Below are 16297 nucleotides of genomic sequence, written 5' to 3'. Positions count from 1 at the left end.
AATAAACACACAACAAGAGCTGCCGATCACACGACAGGCTCCTCCCCTATCTGCGAGGATGACGTCAAGAACCATCCGGTTCTGGATTGAAACAAGCCTCGTCGCTGCAAGCTCTACAGTGATATTAGTTAAGATCCCAGTAGTGGTCTGGACCACGTTCTCAACTATTCGGGACAGGCGTCTTATACTGCGGCTATTGAATATGGGTCCCCAGAAGGGGGTAAGACCCTTAGCAAAATCTTCGAATTGCTGCAGGGAGGTATCTGTTTGGTCAGTACTGTCGGTGTCATAGCTCCTAATGTTTCGGCTAACCACTACCCCTTTCTGAAATAACTGATGAGTTTGGTGATAGTCGGGCGGAGCAATGTACACAGGAGGGTAGAGAAATGAGAGATAGCAACTTCCTGCCCATCCCTGGGGAAGCCATGTGTATGCATTCTCACCGCAGACAAAATAGACATCTGGTGGGGTAATCATAGGTGGAGTACTATATATCTGTAAAGTGTAGGTGTAATTGCATCTGCTCTTTCCTACCTTAACATGACCTCTTCCCTGTATGCAGAAGGGAGAGGTAGTATTAATAATGGGGATCGGCAAGGCTCTGTCATTCGTAACATTTCTTTCTTTGAAATGCTGGAAGTACATAGTATCGTTAAAAAGTTAATAATCCTGCATTTCCTCCATTAACCATGTAACATTCTTATAATCTGTATATACGTTCATACAAGCAATGGGGTCCAAAGAGCCCTCTCTCCCGTTTCCAGCTGCATCAAATCCTTGATGTTTTTCTATGTACTTCAGGATGGCTTCATAATCCTTTTCAGTATATATTTTTGGTTCAGCTACATAATGTGAATACATCAAAGATAACAATTGGAACCAGGCTTCACAACTAGCTAAATAAGACATCGGTAAGGAGATAAACAGTTTGTGCTGGTGCATTACTGAAGGAAGTAACCCGCATACCCAACAATTCGTCTTATTCGTGGTGCTGTGTGTCTGGTGCAACATTTCAATAAAAGCATTTTTCATATAAGTTTCTCTGTGTCTGGCCTTGTGAGGGGGCAAAGAATAGAAGAGATGTTCTTCTGGGGCAACAGTAGTTCCTAACAGCTTCTGTACTGGATGCTGAAACTCTAAATATACAAATACACACATCATAATTATTGTAATGATAACAATGAAAGCAGCGAATGCCACCTTCACTCTGGTGGACCATCCGGAAAATAAATGCATATTATCCACATATCGCTGAGGGGCTAGTGGCCTTTCATCCTCCATTGCAAATCGAGCAAAAGGAAACATACTCTCTATAAGTCCAAATCTAACTCGGTCCCTCTCTTTAAGTCCAAGAGCTATCTTTGTATCCACAAAGCACGCACGCCACCAGAGGGGATCTTCTTTCCTGTGTCCGTTCTAGAGCCTCACAGGCAGACTCTTGTCATCCATTAAGTGAAAAAGCAAACAACTTCCTTCGTCTGGGAGAACAATCGCAGCCCCCAACTTAGTCCTTCTTTCTGAACAGAGCTACTTAACACAGTGTTCCAAGCTCTCACCGGGTTCAGTCCAGTGTCTCGCTCAGTACCCCAGTGTATCTATCGGATATTTCTCAAATGAAGTCTTTCCCTAATTTCTTCCACGAAAGACTGGGGTACCGCGCTGTTTTCGGGGCCGCAGGTCGTAGCTACAGCGACCAGGTTGCTCCTGGTCAGAAAACAACTCAGTTGCAGGGGCATCAGATGCATTCGACCCCTGTGATACACCAGAAATAATGGCCTCCGCTGTTTGAGCCGCCGCCTTGTCACCTGAGGGCAACACTTCACTCGGCTGCCCTTCCTCTCGGGCTTCCGAAAAGGGTACAAAGCTCTGCAGCGACTCTCCTTCCTGGCTGGAAATTCCTTCGCGGTTTTGTAAATCAAAGGGCAGAGGGAGCGGGAGGCGCTTCAGGTGGCTAGCATGGATCCAATGTTTGCGTCCATGCACCTTCACAGCCGACCTCGTAGCGAGTATGATCTGGTAGGGCTCAGACCATTTCGGTTCCAAACTCGATTTCCGTTGATAGTTCCTCACCAGGACCCACTGGCCTGGTTCCAATCGATGTCCTGGACCCTCTGGTAGCGGCCGCAATGTCTTGGATACCTGTTGATGAATAGAACGCAGATCTTTAGTCAAAGCATACAAGTAGTCTGTCATCAAAGGATAATCAATATCTCTAAAGGATCTGGGCCTAGGGACTCCCCACACATTGGCCGGTCGGTCAAAGATTACTTCATAGGGTGATAACCCCGTTCTTGTGTGTGGTGTTGTTCTCAGAGACAGTAATGCTAAAGGAAGGGCATCGGGCCATTTTAATCCTGTACTAGCACAGATCTTGGCCATTTTCAATTTCAATATGCCATTGTATTTTTCGACTAGACCGGCTGACTGGGGATGTCTGGCTGCATGAAATTTCTGCCTAATTTGCAGACCGTCACAAACACTCTGAACCAGTGAGGCATTAAAGTGTGTACCATTATCAGACCAGATAATCTGGGGCAAGCAAAATCGGGGGAAATATTCTTTAATCAAAACTTTAGCAGTTGCAACTGCAGTGGCCTCTTTGGTGGGGTAGGCTTCAACCCATTTACTGAAAGCACAAACCACCACCAGTACATATTTCAAATTATTCACTCTCTCCATCTGTATGTAATCAATTTGTAGAACTTCAAATGGCAGAGATGGCGGTGCAAAATTTCCACTCAGGACAGATTCTCTACCTCCTGAATTGTATCGCAGACATACAGGGCAATACTTAACCACATGTACTGCAGTTTTAGGAATATTTGGGTTATTCCAGACTGGGTCTAATACTGCACAAATACCTTTTGCTCCTATGTGTGCTGGACCATGAGCCATGGTCACTACAGCATATACCAATGCATTAGGAAGTAACCAATGCTGTTTTTCAGTTCGATCTATCCAACATTCATTCTTATCTAGTTGTCCCACTTCCCGTTCCCATCTCTGTGCCTCATCTGGGGTAGCTTCTTTCTGCAACTCTTTCACGCTTTCAATGGTATTGTCAAATACAGATGTTTCCGCCACCCACCGGGCTGAAGCACTGGGGAACATGGGAGTCATCCTAGTTTGTGCTGTTTCCTTAGCTACTGAGTCAGCATAAGCATTACCCTTTCCCGTAGAATCAATGATTTTCTGATGAGCACTACATTTAATGATGGCAACTTTTTCTGGTAATGTCAAGGCATTTAACAAATGATCAATTAAAGGACCGTGTTGAATTTTCTGACCATGCGTGGTAAAGAAACCCCTTTCCCTCCACAGCCTCCCAAAACTATGGGCAACGCCGAAGGCGTACGGGCTGTCTGTGTAAATATTTACTCTTAAGCCTTTACTGATCTCACAGGCTTGTAACAAAGCTATTAGTTCAGCTGCCTGGGCTGAGTGATGTGAAATCCTTAGCGGTTTCCACCACCGTTTTTAAGGTCGTAATGGCATACGCAGCTGTGGCCGTACCATCTGGTAATTTAAAACAAGAACCATCCACATACAGCTCTTCTTGGGGTTCTGGTGAAGGGGTGTCGGTAAGATCTACATGGCCTTTTGTTTCTTCTTCAGTTCTGAATATACAGTCATGGGTATCATTTGTTTTAGCATTGGAAGGGAGAGGCAATAATGTTGCTGGATTCAATGTAGCGCATCTTTTGATTGTAATGTGTGGTGCAAACAATGTTAATTCGTATCCTGTTGAACGAGCACTCGTAAGGTGCTGAGTCTTAGTTCTATTTAACAGAATATCCACAGCATGCGGTACCAAGACTGTGAGTTCCGTATTCAGAACTATACCTTCTGATTGCCGGATGGCCACCGCTACCGCCGCAGTGGCCCTCAGACAACTGGGAAGGACTTGTGCAACCATATCTAATAGTGATGACAAGAAAGTACAGGGTCTTTGTTTCCCGCCAAAATCTTGTGTTAATACTGAAAGTGAACAACCATCCACCTCGTGCACATAAAGTGAAAAAGGCTTCCGGTAATCCGGGGTACCCAAGACAGGCGCAGAACACAAAGCAGATTTCAAAGAGTCAAAGGCTTCTTGACATTCATCCGTCCAGGGTAGGGGTTCATGCACATCTTTGGTAGTCAAATACAACAAGGGTTTAGAGAGAAGTGAATAGTTAGGAATCCATTGGCGACAGTATGAGGTTATGCCAAGAAAAGCACGGACATCACGTTGAGTACGGGGTACAGACATATTAGTAATTACAGATACTCGTTCTGGTGTTAGTCGTCTCCCCGCTTTCGACAGTAAGTGGCCAAGGTAGGTCACTTCCTGTCGACAATATTGAAATTTAGAAAGGGAGACTTTATTTCCTTTATCAGCCAAATGATGTAACAATTTCACAGTCGCTTCTTTTCAGCCTTCCTTTGTATCGGAGGCCACCAAAATATCGTCCACATATTGGATAATTGTGTTACCCGTAGGCAAAACTAATTCATCTAGGGCTGTCTTTAGAGCTTGGCTATAAATGCTGGGACTTTCTGTATAGCCTTGGGGTGCACGCGTAAATCTAAAGCTTTGGCCTCCTAATGAGAATCCGAAGATATGTCTGCTATCAGGGTGAATTGGAATGCTAAAGAAGGCCGTAGGGGGAATCATTGTAAGAATCGTTGTAATATCCGGTACCACTGGGTATTGAGGGACTACTATCTTATTGACCGCTCGAAGGTCAATCACAAAGCGATAGGCAGTCTTATAATCAGGAGCACCATCAATTGGTGTCCTTTTCAGAATCGGCAAAATGGGACTATTACAAACATTAGCAGCTGTTTCTTCCACCACCCCCGTCAATGAGGTCACGAATGATATGCAACAAGGCCTGTTCACCTTCTGGTGAATTCTTATACTGGGGAATGCGTGGCATCTGTGCATTGGGTTTCAGTGTTATTGACACAGGAGCTATTCTTAACAGACCTACATCGGTGTCCCCTGTTGCCCATAGTGTCTGAGGAATGGTGGAGAATTCAGGGGGCAAGGTCTCATTTTTAGCAAAGTATTGGGCCTCTTTCCCAGATGGTTTCTGCATTGTCAGGAAAACACTATCAGGGGAACAATAAATGCGAGCATGTAATCTCTTTAGAATGAATAACCCTAAGAGGTTTTCACCACAATTAGAAGTCAGAAGGAAGGGGGTGTGCATGGAGATGGGACCTATCGTAAAAGGCAGAGGTTTTGAAACGGGGCTCACTACCGGTATTCCAGAGAATCCTACTGATACATTATTTTGGCCAGACAGAGCTGCCCCTGGGACCAGTGTACGGGCGACTGAACTACTCATCGCCCCAGTATCCACTAAAAACTTTCCCGATGTACCCAACAGTTCTCCTTGTACATAAGGTCCCTCTTGGTCAACTGGTACTGTAATATGGCCCCCGCTCTGTCCATGGCTGTCTCATGCATATTCCTGCTCGTTATACCTGTCATCCTGATAAGTCTCATTGTAGTATTGTCTGTTCTGAGGGTCATCAAAATAATTCTTACGCGAACCCTCATGCTGTTGAGGAAAAGTCAGCCCATAACGCACCTGATGCCCAGGCTGCTGGCGTAGGACGCCTCTTAGTTTCCATCTTGAACAATTACCAAATAAAGAGACGGGCGCTGGAAGCAGGAAGACAAGAATAGAGTTTTATTTCTCATGAGGAGAGCCTGTCATTTCGGACACTCGCATAGTGTCTTCAGGAGGTGCTCTAACAAGTTTCTCTGAGGCTTCGTCTTTTATACACAGGTTTATGGCACACAGACATTCTTCATTACAATCAAGACATTGTGAAGTATGAAGATATTCCAACACGTGGCTACAGTAGGGGCCCTGATCCTCCATACAATAGGAGGGGGCTGTCACGCAGCTGAGTGTTCTGCTGATTCCTTTGGAATGTGTGCGCCTGATCGAATCTCAGGGGGTGGGGCGGTCATGATCAATAGTAGCCCCCTTTGAAGAGGGGCGAGTGCATACAGTAGTGGGCAATGAACTGTATCCTCAGGCTGAGGGATGACCAGCGGTCCGTGCAGACAATCAGGCTCAGAGGAAGGGGTCATAACAGGAGGGGTATTCATGGAAGAAAAGGAGGTGTTGGTCAGGCGCTGGGTGTGATTCCCAGAGACAGAGTCATGCGGGAGGGGAGGGTTCACGACTTGTTCATGTGAGAGCGGGGGCGGTCAGAGTGCATGGGGGATGCTTGCAGGGTCAGGGAAGGGGCTGATGATCGATCGCAAACAGAGAGACCATGGTACCTAAAATGGCTGTTGTATATATGTGTGCATGGGTCTGTGCTGGCGGGATAACACAGTCAGTGTTTTGCAATATCCATTCTGCTTACGACAAGAGGTACAGCGAACACAAATGAACGCCGCTTATGTACACATACATTGCTAATTTCAACAGTAGCCGCTTTTTTTACATAAGCAAGTTCAATTCTATATAGTCGATACGATAGGCAGAATGCAATACATGTTAATTTACATTTGTTGGGTTCTTCATACAAGTCTAGAGATCGATATTATACTTTAGTCGGGGTTAATCAAGAAAAACGTTCAGACAAATTATAGAATCATGTTCTGACTTTTCTCTCCGCTGACATCAAAATACAGTAGAAAGAGCTCTGATACCTTCGGGTCTTGTCAGTGCTATAAGAGACCTTTGGAAAACTAAATGCATGAGTGATCGATGAAACATTTTAGAAAGCAATACAAAATGGCTGAGGGAGGAGTTCAAGTTGATACAAGCAATTTTGGTCAAGGGGGTGAGTAGAAAGTTCAGGAAGGGGGGTTTTCGTCACAATGTCTTTTTTAACAGAGTCCGTCTTCTTTTGTTGGCGCTGTTGAGCACCGGCGGTGGAGCTATAGGTCCAGCTCGGATTCATCCTTACACGTTGCAGGGTGCGATCAGTCCTCTGCTGTTAGATCACAGTCCTGTTTCTTAACTGATTTTCTTAGGGGTGCCTCATGCTGGGCACCTGCGTGTCTTTCTTTTTCCGTGGCAAAACCTCATTCTATAGTCAAAAGTTATGCGAAAAAGTGTGATGTTGTTGAATAATCAAGGGAAGAGAGGGCGGATTGGGATCAGATCTTTGAGCACATCAAGGGACCAAAAGGAGCAAAAGATGACGAGCAGGCAGGCCCATCAGTCGGGCTCAAAAAGGGACGGGGACTTCAGGCACGAGTGGGTCAGCAAATCGAGGGCTTCAAGGTGGCCCTTTATTCCTTCATCTGCCGAGTTTGAGAGTGGTGCCTCGTCCCGCGTCTCGTTGCTCGGTGGCTCCACCTTTGGTCGTGGTCACACGTGCTTCATGATCTGTGGCCAGGCTGTGCGTCACGTCCAGCTCCTCTCCTCCGGTGATTGTATCTTTGAATGGGTAAAAAAATAAGTTTTAGAAAAACTGGCAGGGGAAGACATTTATACATCTCAATTCCGTCCCCAATCCTACGTAGGTGGGTGATAAGTTCATCGGTCACAGTCAGAAGTCATCACTTATGGAGTATGTAGGAGGGCATTACCATTGAATTCATAAAACCTGTTTGGCGTTCATTCGTGACGTATGTGGAGAGAAATTGGACCTTTATACACAGTGTATTATATCAAACTCAAAATCGAGTCCTTATGTAGAGACTCGCCCTTCCCTTTAACCCAAGTATCGACAATCTTACATTTCCCTTCGGGGTCGGCTAACTCTTGTAAGCAGGGGCGTTATCGTCATGAAGAAGGGGGAGGGGGCAGATGTTAAACATGCTTTTCTTGGGGAGCGACCGTTAATCAAGGTCATCAATTACGCTTCGAGGGTAGCTGACATGAAACTGGGGTTAATCGGGGGAAACGGGGCCGCTTTGGACAGGGAGCTGGGGTCAATCGGGAGAAGCGGGGGCGCTTTGGACATCCGCACTTAAGTGCAGAGGGGTGAAGTGATCGGTGCATTGGGAATTGCATTTCTAGCGAACTGGAAAACAGAAGGCCATTGACGTTATAGTCCCCCTATAAAAGGCCAGATTAGGGGAAATCCGTCGTCTTACCTGTCCTTTCCTTCATTACCAACTCGGGTTCTATCGTTTTTGCAGAAAGGAGAGGTAGTAATATGGCAAGTTACAATCGTTTTAGTTCCTGTCAATTTTGCTGAACACCTTTGTATTCGAGGAGACCCAATTAAGTTTTGTGCCGGGGGGGCACAACGTCACCATACAAAGAAAGAGGGAACAGGGGCTTTTGGAGAGAGAGAGAGAGAGAGAGAGAGAGAGAGAGAGAGAGAGAGAGAGAGAGAGAGAGAGAGACCGCACTCTAAATGGTCCACTCGGTACACGTATGACATGGAGAGAGAAAGAGAGAGAGAGAGAGAGAGAGAGAGAGAGACGTGTACAATAATGGGTCATTCAGTGCGCGCACAACACAGAACAACAGGGGTTAAGTAATACGGAAACACAGGCAGAGGGATGACGTAGCTCCATACATTACGAACACACATACTCAGGTGAGGGAGACAGTACATGTATTATATACAAAAAAATCCAAGACAAGACATATAACCGTTATTGGCCATAACGATCTCTTCCTGTATGCTGCGCATCCTCAGCATCCTACGCTCTTTTTACCCTTTTCTTTCCTTTTATTGTCGGCTGCCTTTACTGGTCTTTGTGGTTGTACACACTTACGCCTTTGGCAACCAGTCAAGAACTAACCTGGTCGGGCTAATGTGTTTTCAGGCTGAGGCAACAATGGGTGTCAGTTTGGGGGAACAATAGGGCAGCTTTGAGTTTCCGGTCCATGAGGGTGCGGAAAGGACGTAGTAATTTCCAAACACTGACAACATTCCTGGTCCTCCAAGCGGAGGGTACTAGAGTAAACCTCACCTCAGAATATTCTTTAAACCTTTCCCTATTTAGTTAAGTGTAGAGTGCTTAATCATGAGTGCACATTATTTTTGGTTGTATTATTCGGGGTGCGTAGGCACCACAATCGGACGCCTTTTTCCCGTCTCTTCGTCCGTTAGATCACCATTTTGCTTTTCGTATTTTTAATCGATGTTCCAAAGTGACCTGCAGAAAGAGGGAAAAAGAAGGGGGGCGGGGGCAGCATTTAAAAACATATTAGTGCGTATAAACCCGAAAAGGCTTTTACTTACTACATACTCGGTCTATCTCCACGGAACGCAGTTCTTGCCAACTCGGCATTTGAGCCCAGATGGACCTTTTAGTGTGGGAGAGATGATTATCGGAAGCCGGTGGATAGCATAGGCCACCCAAGAGTGGTATTACAGACCGGATGTAGGGAGGCCAGGTGGCACTCTTTCGGGGCGACTTAGGGGCATTTTAGCACAATTTTCCTGATACAGGTAGCATATAAAGTATAGACTGAATTCCAGGGTCTTTTAGCGGTTGCTTTAGGCTGTACAAAAATGTGCAAAGTACATACAACAAAAACCTGGACCATTCATATTTGCAATATTTCTGCGTACTATACCTTTTTTTTAAACCTTAACTAATCGAGCTGAGACATTTCACCTGTAATTCAGTTATATCGGAAACAGTGGTCAGTTATTCGAGACTTACCAATTCACACGTGACAACTACGTACGTTTTTCTCCAAAAATCTTTAATAAAAAATGTCGGTGCATAAATACGGGCCTACAACCCTGTGGGCCGGCCAAAACTGTACATGTGGGGGTATTTATCAGTGCAGAACCTAATGGAGTCGGTGGTCATTGGAGTGCGATAAGTGCAATAAAATCATATCGAAACTTCAGTGTGGGCGAGTATCATAAGTGTTGAAATTTGAAACCTTCAAAAATTATGATGCGCCAAACTTAACAACAATTCATTGTCCGACTGTTCAATCGGTACCCATCTCATGTCAATTCATTGTCCTTCATTGTCCGAACACATAATCAGTACCCATCCCATGTCAATTCATCGTCCGAACTGACAGTATACATCCTATAACAATCCATTGTCCGAACATATAATCAGTACCCATCCTATATCAATCCATATGTTTAAAAACTACATACATATCCCATGACACCAAGGCTGAGCAATCGGGGTACAACAAGGAGTTGAAAGTTTCATTTGTACCGGCGCCATTTTGGGTGCATCCAGGCAGATCCAGGCATAGTCTAAATCTCCACTAACTCGTGGTTGGCCCAGAGCCTCTTTCGGCAGTCAAAAGGTTCTGTTAAAGGGCAAAAGAAAGGGATCGGCAGTATGAACCATCAGTCAAAAGGGGGGGGGGGGGAAGCAACATTTTTCTACCGGGTCATACTGCGTTTTCACCGGAACTGATCCGAACTGTAGTCTGCAGGATTTTAGTCATTCAAATTGAGGCTGGCGTCAGAATGGGAGCGCCGACGTCCCACGGCTACATTTTCATCGTTCCGCGGGCAGTTATGGCAGTCATTCCCCATCGGGGGTATCTGCGGGGGTCGGGGACTCCCGCGGCTCCTATAGAATCTTCAAGGTCGAGGAGAACTTTTATGATGGTGGAGTCAACAAGCAACCGGGCCATTCCTTCATGCTGGGCCCGCTCTTGCAAGGTCGACCGCCATTTTGAGAGTTCGGCAGCTACCGGCAATCGCGGGGTCAAATGAGCAGACGGGCTCCAACCTGTCGGGCGAGGCGTCGCAGCATCGCCACAGTGGGCGAGACCCTGCTGGGTGAGTGGAGCGTCGCTGCACCGTAAGATTGGACGAACCCTTTGCCGGGTGCGAGGAGCGTTGGGGGTGCAGCTGGGGAGGTGGGAGAGGCTCGTTCGCGCCGCCTCTCCCTCCCGGTGCACCCCACGGCGTCTCGCTTGACATTTGTTATGGCCGGACCAGGCGATGAGGACAAGGGGGAGGGGGGGTCGGAGGCATGTGCAAGACATCCCCCCCCCAGTGTTGTCGCAGCCATTATTGAAGAAGTGGGGACGCCTTGCACGTTTCGGGCCGGGCCTACAGCCGATGGCGGCCGGACGCTTCTTCGCCCCGGCCCCAGGAACGGGTCCCTTGGTTCATCCGGGGGACAGGCCTTGGCACGTGGTGCCGCCTTCGGGCTATTCGCGTAGTGGTCCTTCCACCCCAGGCCGCCCCTGACGGTTTTTGTAGACTTTAAAACGCCCAAAAACTACTAGAAAGTAGCCCAAAGTAGCCCAACATTGCTACTTTGGGGAAGGAAGGACTGGAACGGCGTCAGGCAGACGGCGAAATGCATTGTGGGTTTCGTTTGTCGTTGCAGCCGTTTGTCATGTAAATAGTTGCTTTGAATGTTTTTTTTTGTTTAAAAAAAATAAAACGTGTTCACCTGTTACTTCGCTATAGTGTTGTATATATATATTTTTTTTTTTTATTCGCCTAAGGTTTGTCGTTAATTGGGCGGGTGGGTGGTGGAGCCAAGCTGTCTCGAAGTCATAGCGTTGAGTTTGGCTTTCCTCACCAGTTTCATATTTCCTGAGGGGTTGTTCCTAAGCATGGGCGTAAAATCCGCTCCGCTCGCGGATTTTTCGGATTTTCGGCAAATTCGCAATCCGCGAACTCTCGCGAATTTGTCGAAAATCCGTGAATCCGCTCGCGGCGGATTTTTTGCTTGGTTGCGGCGCGCGGCGTGGTGCACGGCGTTCACTTTCCGTCATTTTAGCGTTTGCCGAGTTGTTTTTCTTTGCGAGTGACGCGCCATTTTAGATCTTGCTGCGTGTTCCCGCGGGAGTTTGTCGCCCGCGAATACGTACTCGCGGCTTGCCACCTTGCACAGCACACCTCGCGAGAGTTCGCAATTGCGAACACGTAGTTGCGGCGGAAAGGAACAATCTCGCACTTGCGAAATAGAGATTTTGCAATTTCGCACAAGAAAATCACCAGCAAACAGGATAAACCTTCAGAAAATTATGATTTTTATCAGAATCACTCCTCAGGTTGACATTTGCATGGCCTTTTTTTTTGCAAGGAGTCCATTTTGGGGGGGGGGGGAGGAAGGAAGTGCCCCACAGTCTCCAACTTCCTGTTCCTGTCCAGCAAGCTCCTCCCAGTGCTTTGTCCATCTCCTGGTCACTTTCATTTGGATCTGGAGCTGGAAGGATTACTTTTTGTGGGTGCTGCTGGATATTTGGATTTGAGGCCTTTTTGACTGTCTTTGGATCACTTTTGGATTAGAAATCAACTTTCACAAGTAAGTTTGTTTGGGGCATTACAGTTGCTGCAAGTACAATTTTTGAACTTTTTCAGAAAATTAAATAAATTATATTGTGGGTAGCCACAGTATCCAGTAGGACCAGGGTTGGTTATGGGTGCATGATACAACTGTTTTGTTGAATTTAAACACCATTGAGGCCATGGATGGGCTGGGATTGTGCAGATTTTATTGTTTTTTGTCGTTTTTTTGGGCCTGCTGGTGTGGCCCTTTGCCCAGGGGTGGTGAGTGAGTGTTGCATGGGCCTAGTCTTTCTGTGGGGTGTCTTCTTGAATTTAAACATAATTGAGGCCATGGATGGGCTGGGATTGTGCTTATTTTATTGTTTTTTGTCGTTTTTGGGGGGCTGCTGGTGTGGCCTTTTGCTTGCCCAGGGGTGGTGGTGGTGCATGGACTGAGTGTGCCTGTGGTGTGGTCTCACTCTCTTTGATGTAAACATCATGGATGGCATTGGATTGTGGTGATTTCTGGCTGTTTTTCTGTTTTTTGGGGGTGTACTGTTGATGTGGACTGGCCATGTGGGTGGTGGTGGTGGCCATCTTGAGTGCTGGCTGGTACAGGCAACATGTGCTTGGGGTGTAAGGGGGCCATTTTGAGGAGAGGCAGTGTCTGAGGCCTGCACTTATTTTGCCTACTTTTCATCCCTTATGCCCAGGGGTAGTGAGTGTTGCATGGGTCTAGTGTTTCTGAGGGGTGTCTTCTTGAATTTAAACACCATTGAGGCCATGGATGGGCTGGGATTGTGCAGATTTTATTGTTTTTTGTCGTTTTTTTGGGCCTGCTGGTGTGGCCCTTTGCCCAGGGGTGGTGAGTGTTGCATGGGCCTAGTCTTTCTGTGGGGTGTCTTCTTGAATTTAAACATAATTGAGGCCATGGATGGGCTGGGATTGTGCTTATTTTATTGTTTTTTGTCGTTTTTGGGGGGCTGCTGGTGTGGCCTTTTGCTTGCCGAGGGGTGGTGGTGGTGCATGGACTGAGTGTGCCTGTGGTGTGGTCTCACTCTCTTTGATGTAAACATCATGGATGGCATTGGATTGTGGTGATTTCTGGCTGTTTTTCTGTTTTTTGGGGGTGTACTGTTGATGTGGACTGGCCATGTGGGTGGTGGTGGTGGCCATCTTGAGTGCTGGCTGGTACAGGCAACATGTGCTTGGGGTGTAAGGGGGCCATTTTGAGGAGAGGCAGTGTCTGAGGCCTGCACTTATTTTGCCTACTTTTCATCCCTTATGCCCAGGGGTAGTGAGTGTTGCATGGGCCTAGTGTTTCTGAGGGGTGTCTTCTTGAATTTAAACACCATTGAGGCCGTGGATGGGCTGGGATTGTGCAGATTTTATTGTTTTTTGTCGTTTGTTTGGGCCTGCTGGTGTGGCCCTTTGCCCAGGGGTGGTGAGTGTTGCATGGCCTAGTCTTTCTGTGGGGTGTCTTCTTGAATTTAAACATAATTGAGGCCATGGATGGGTTGGGATTGTGCTTATTTTATTGTTTTTTGTCGTTTTTGGGGGGCTGCTGGTGTGGCCTTTTGCTTGCCCAGGGGTGGTGGTGGTGCATGGACTGAGTGTGCCTGTGGTGTGGTCTCACTCTCTTTGATGTAAACATCATGGATGGCATTGGATTGTGGTGATTTCTGGCTGTTTTTCTGTTTTTTGGGGGTGTACTGTTGATGTGGACTGGCCATGTGGGTGGTGGTGGTGGCCATCTTGAGTGCTGGCTGGTACAGGCAACATGTGCTTGGGGTGTAAGGGGGCCATTTTGAGGAGAGGCAGTGTCTGAGGCCTACACTTATTTTGCCTACTTTTCATCCCTTATGCCCAGGGGTAGTGAGTGTTGCATGGGTCTAGTGTTTCTGAGGGGTGTCTTCTTGAATTTAAACACCATTGAGGCCATGGATGGGCTGGGATTGTGCAGATTTTATTGTTTTTTGTCGTTTTTTTGGGCCTGCTGGTGTGGCCCTTTGCCCAGGGGTGGTGAGTGTTGCATGGGCCTAGTCTTTCTGTGGGGTGTCTTCTTGAATTTAAACATAATTGAGGCCATGGATGGGCTGGGATTGTGCTTATTTTATAGTTTTTTGTCGTTTTTGGGGGGCTGCTGGTGTGGCCTTTTGCTTGCCCAGGGGTGGTGGTGGTGCATGGACTGAGTGTGCCTGTGGTGTGGTCTCACTCTCTTTGATGTAAACATCATGGATGGCATTGGATTGTGGTGATTTCTGGCTGTTTTTCTGTTTTTTGGGGGTGTACTGTTGATGTGGACTGGCCATGTGGGTGGTGGTGGTGGCCATCTTGAGTGCTGGCTGGTACAGGCAACATGTGCTTGGGGTGTAAGGGGGCCATTTTGAGGAGAGGCAGTGTCTGAGGCCTGCACTTATTTTGCCTACTTTTCATCCCTTATGCCCAGGGGTAGTGAGTGTTGCATACTTGCATGTCCCTAGTCTTTCTGTGGGGTGTCTTCAATGTAAACATCATGGATGGCATGGGATTGTGCTAATTTTTCTGTGTTTTGTCGATTTTTTGGGGTGTATAACTGAACTGATGTTCCTCTGTGTTCCATTGCTTTTAGGTGCACAAGAAGACTCAATAGAACCACCAGTGCCAGGAAGAAGTCCTGCAGCGGTGTGTGCAGCATAACGTCACGCGACGTCACGTCTGGACACAGAACCCTCTGCAACTCGTGCAACTGCTGCCTGCTGACCTGCTCTGAAGAAGATGGCCCCAAAAAAAGTAACCCGTAGCTCCTCTAGCAAGAAAGGTGCCAGTAAGGAGCAGAAGAAGCAAGTTACCAAGGACACTGGTGTGCCGCCCGCCCCTTTTTTTGGGAGTAAAAAAAAAAGTATGCCTGCAGCAGCTGCAGCGGGATCTGCTGGGGACCAAGCTGGCAACAGCACCCCCGCTCCATTGGGCTCAGTGCCACCACCACCACCACGCCAACTTAAGTCCAAGCCCTTGAGTGCTGCAGAGGCAGCCAGTATACTTCTTCAATCACCGTCGACCAGTGATGTTGGCTCATCGCAAGAAAGCAGCAGCAATGTCCCTCAATCAACACAGGTTGTTGTAGCTCATCTGACGAGTGTTGAACAACCACAGCCGCAACAACAATCACATGTGCAAGTACAAGCCCAAGTACATGTGGAAGGAGAGGCAGCGCAAGGAGATGCGCAAGCAGAGGTGCATGGAGGGTCACAACAAGTGCCCACAATAGTTGTTCCTCCCGAAGTAGGGGCACATCAGGAAATCGACAATCAAGGCGAGGTATCATTTGAGGAAGCCACTCCTCCTGATGATCCTTCATTGTCTTCCACACCCCTAGCAAGGAAGAGATCAAGGGTGGTGTCTACATCCTCTTCAAGCACACCTCCTTCTGATGATACGGATCAAACTTGGGAACCAGCACCACAGCCGTCTGAGAGTGAGGCACACCATGATCCAACAAAGGTAGTTAAGCGTAAAAGGAAGCTCGTCCAAAGTCTCAGAGTTATGGAGTGTGATGAGGCTCAACAAGAAGTGGCGGATACTGCTGCTGATGAAGACTCTGCCAACGACGACCCAGTCATCATAAAGGTCACTGCAGCCCCAGCGGGCATGCAGCAAACAGACATTTTGACCCTAGCCCGAAGAGCTGCTGCGCGTGATGATGATGATGATGATGTTGTCGATGAGGAGGCAGTGGAAACACCACAATCATTGGAGTTAAGTAGTACACCAACTCGTCCCGCTTCCATATTTCTTTCTGGCAAGAAGAGACCTCCGTCAACCTCGACCTTAATTAGTGGCGGTGAAAGTGCAAAACGTACAAAAGTTGGGCAATCCAGATCCTCCACTTCATCTGGCATTAGCTTCATGACCACCACCACCAGTATCGCCGCCTCCTCCAGGTCCCACAGACACTTCAAGTCCCCAGTTTGGGACTTCTTTACTGTTTGTCCCAAAAATCCAAAGTTTGCCATTTGTACCCTTTGTAAGCTTGCAGTTAGTCGTGGTAAGTCAGGTACCAACTATGGTACCGGCGGCCAGAGTGGTCATCTTGAGAGAAAGCACGCTGTCAAATGGTTTGCGCACCTAGATGCGATCAAGAAAGGCCAAAATCAAGGAAACGTTGATGTTTCAT

Source organism: Lissotriton helveticus, chromosome 11 (genome assembly GCF_964261635.1).
Source record: "Lissotriton helveticus chromosome 11, aLisHel1.1, whole genome shotgun sequence".
Lineage (NCBI taxonomy): Eukaryota > Metazoa > Chordata > Amphibia > Caudata > Salamandridae > Lissotriton > Lissotriton helveticus.
This window is presented reverse-complemented; position numbering follows the sequence as displayed.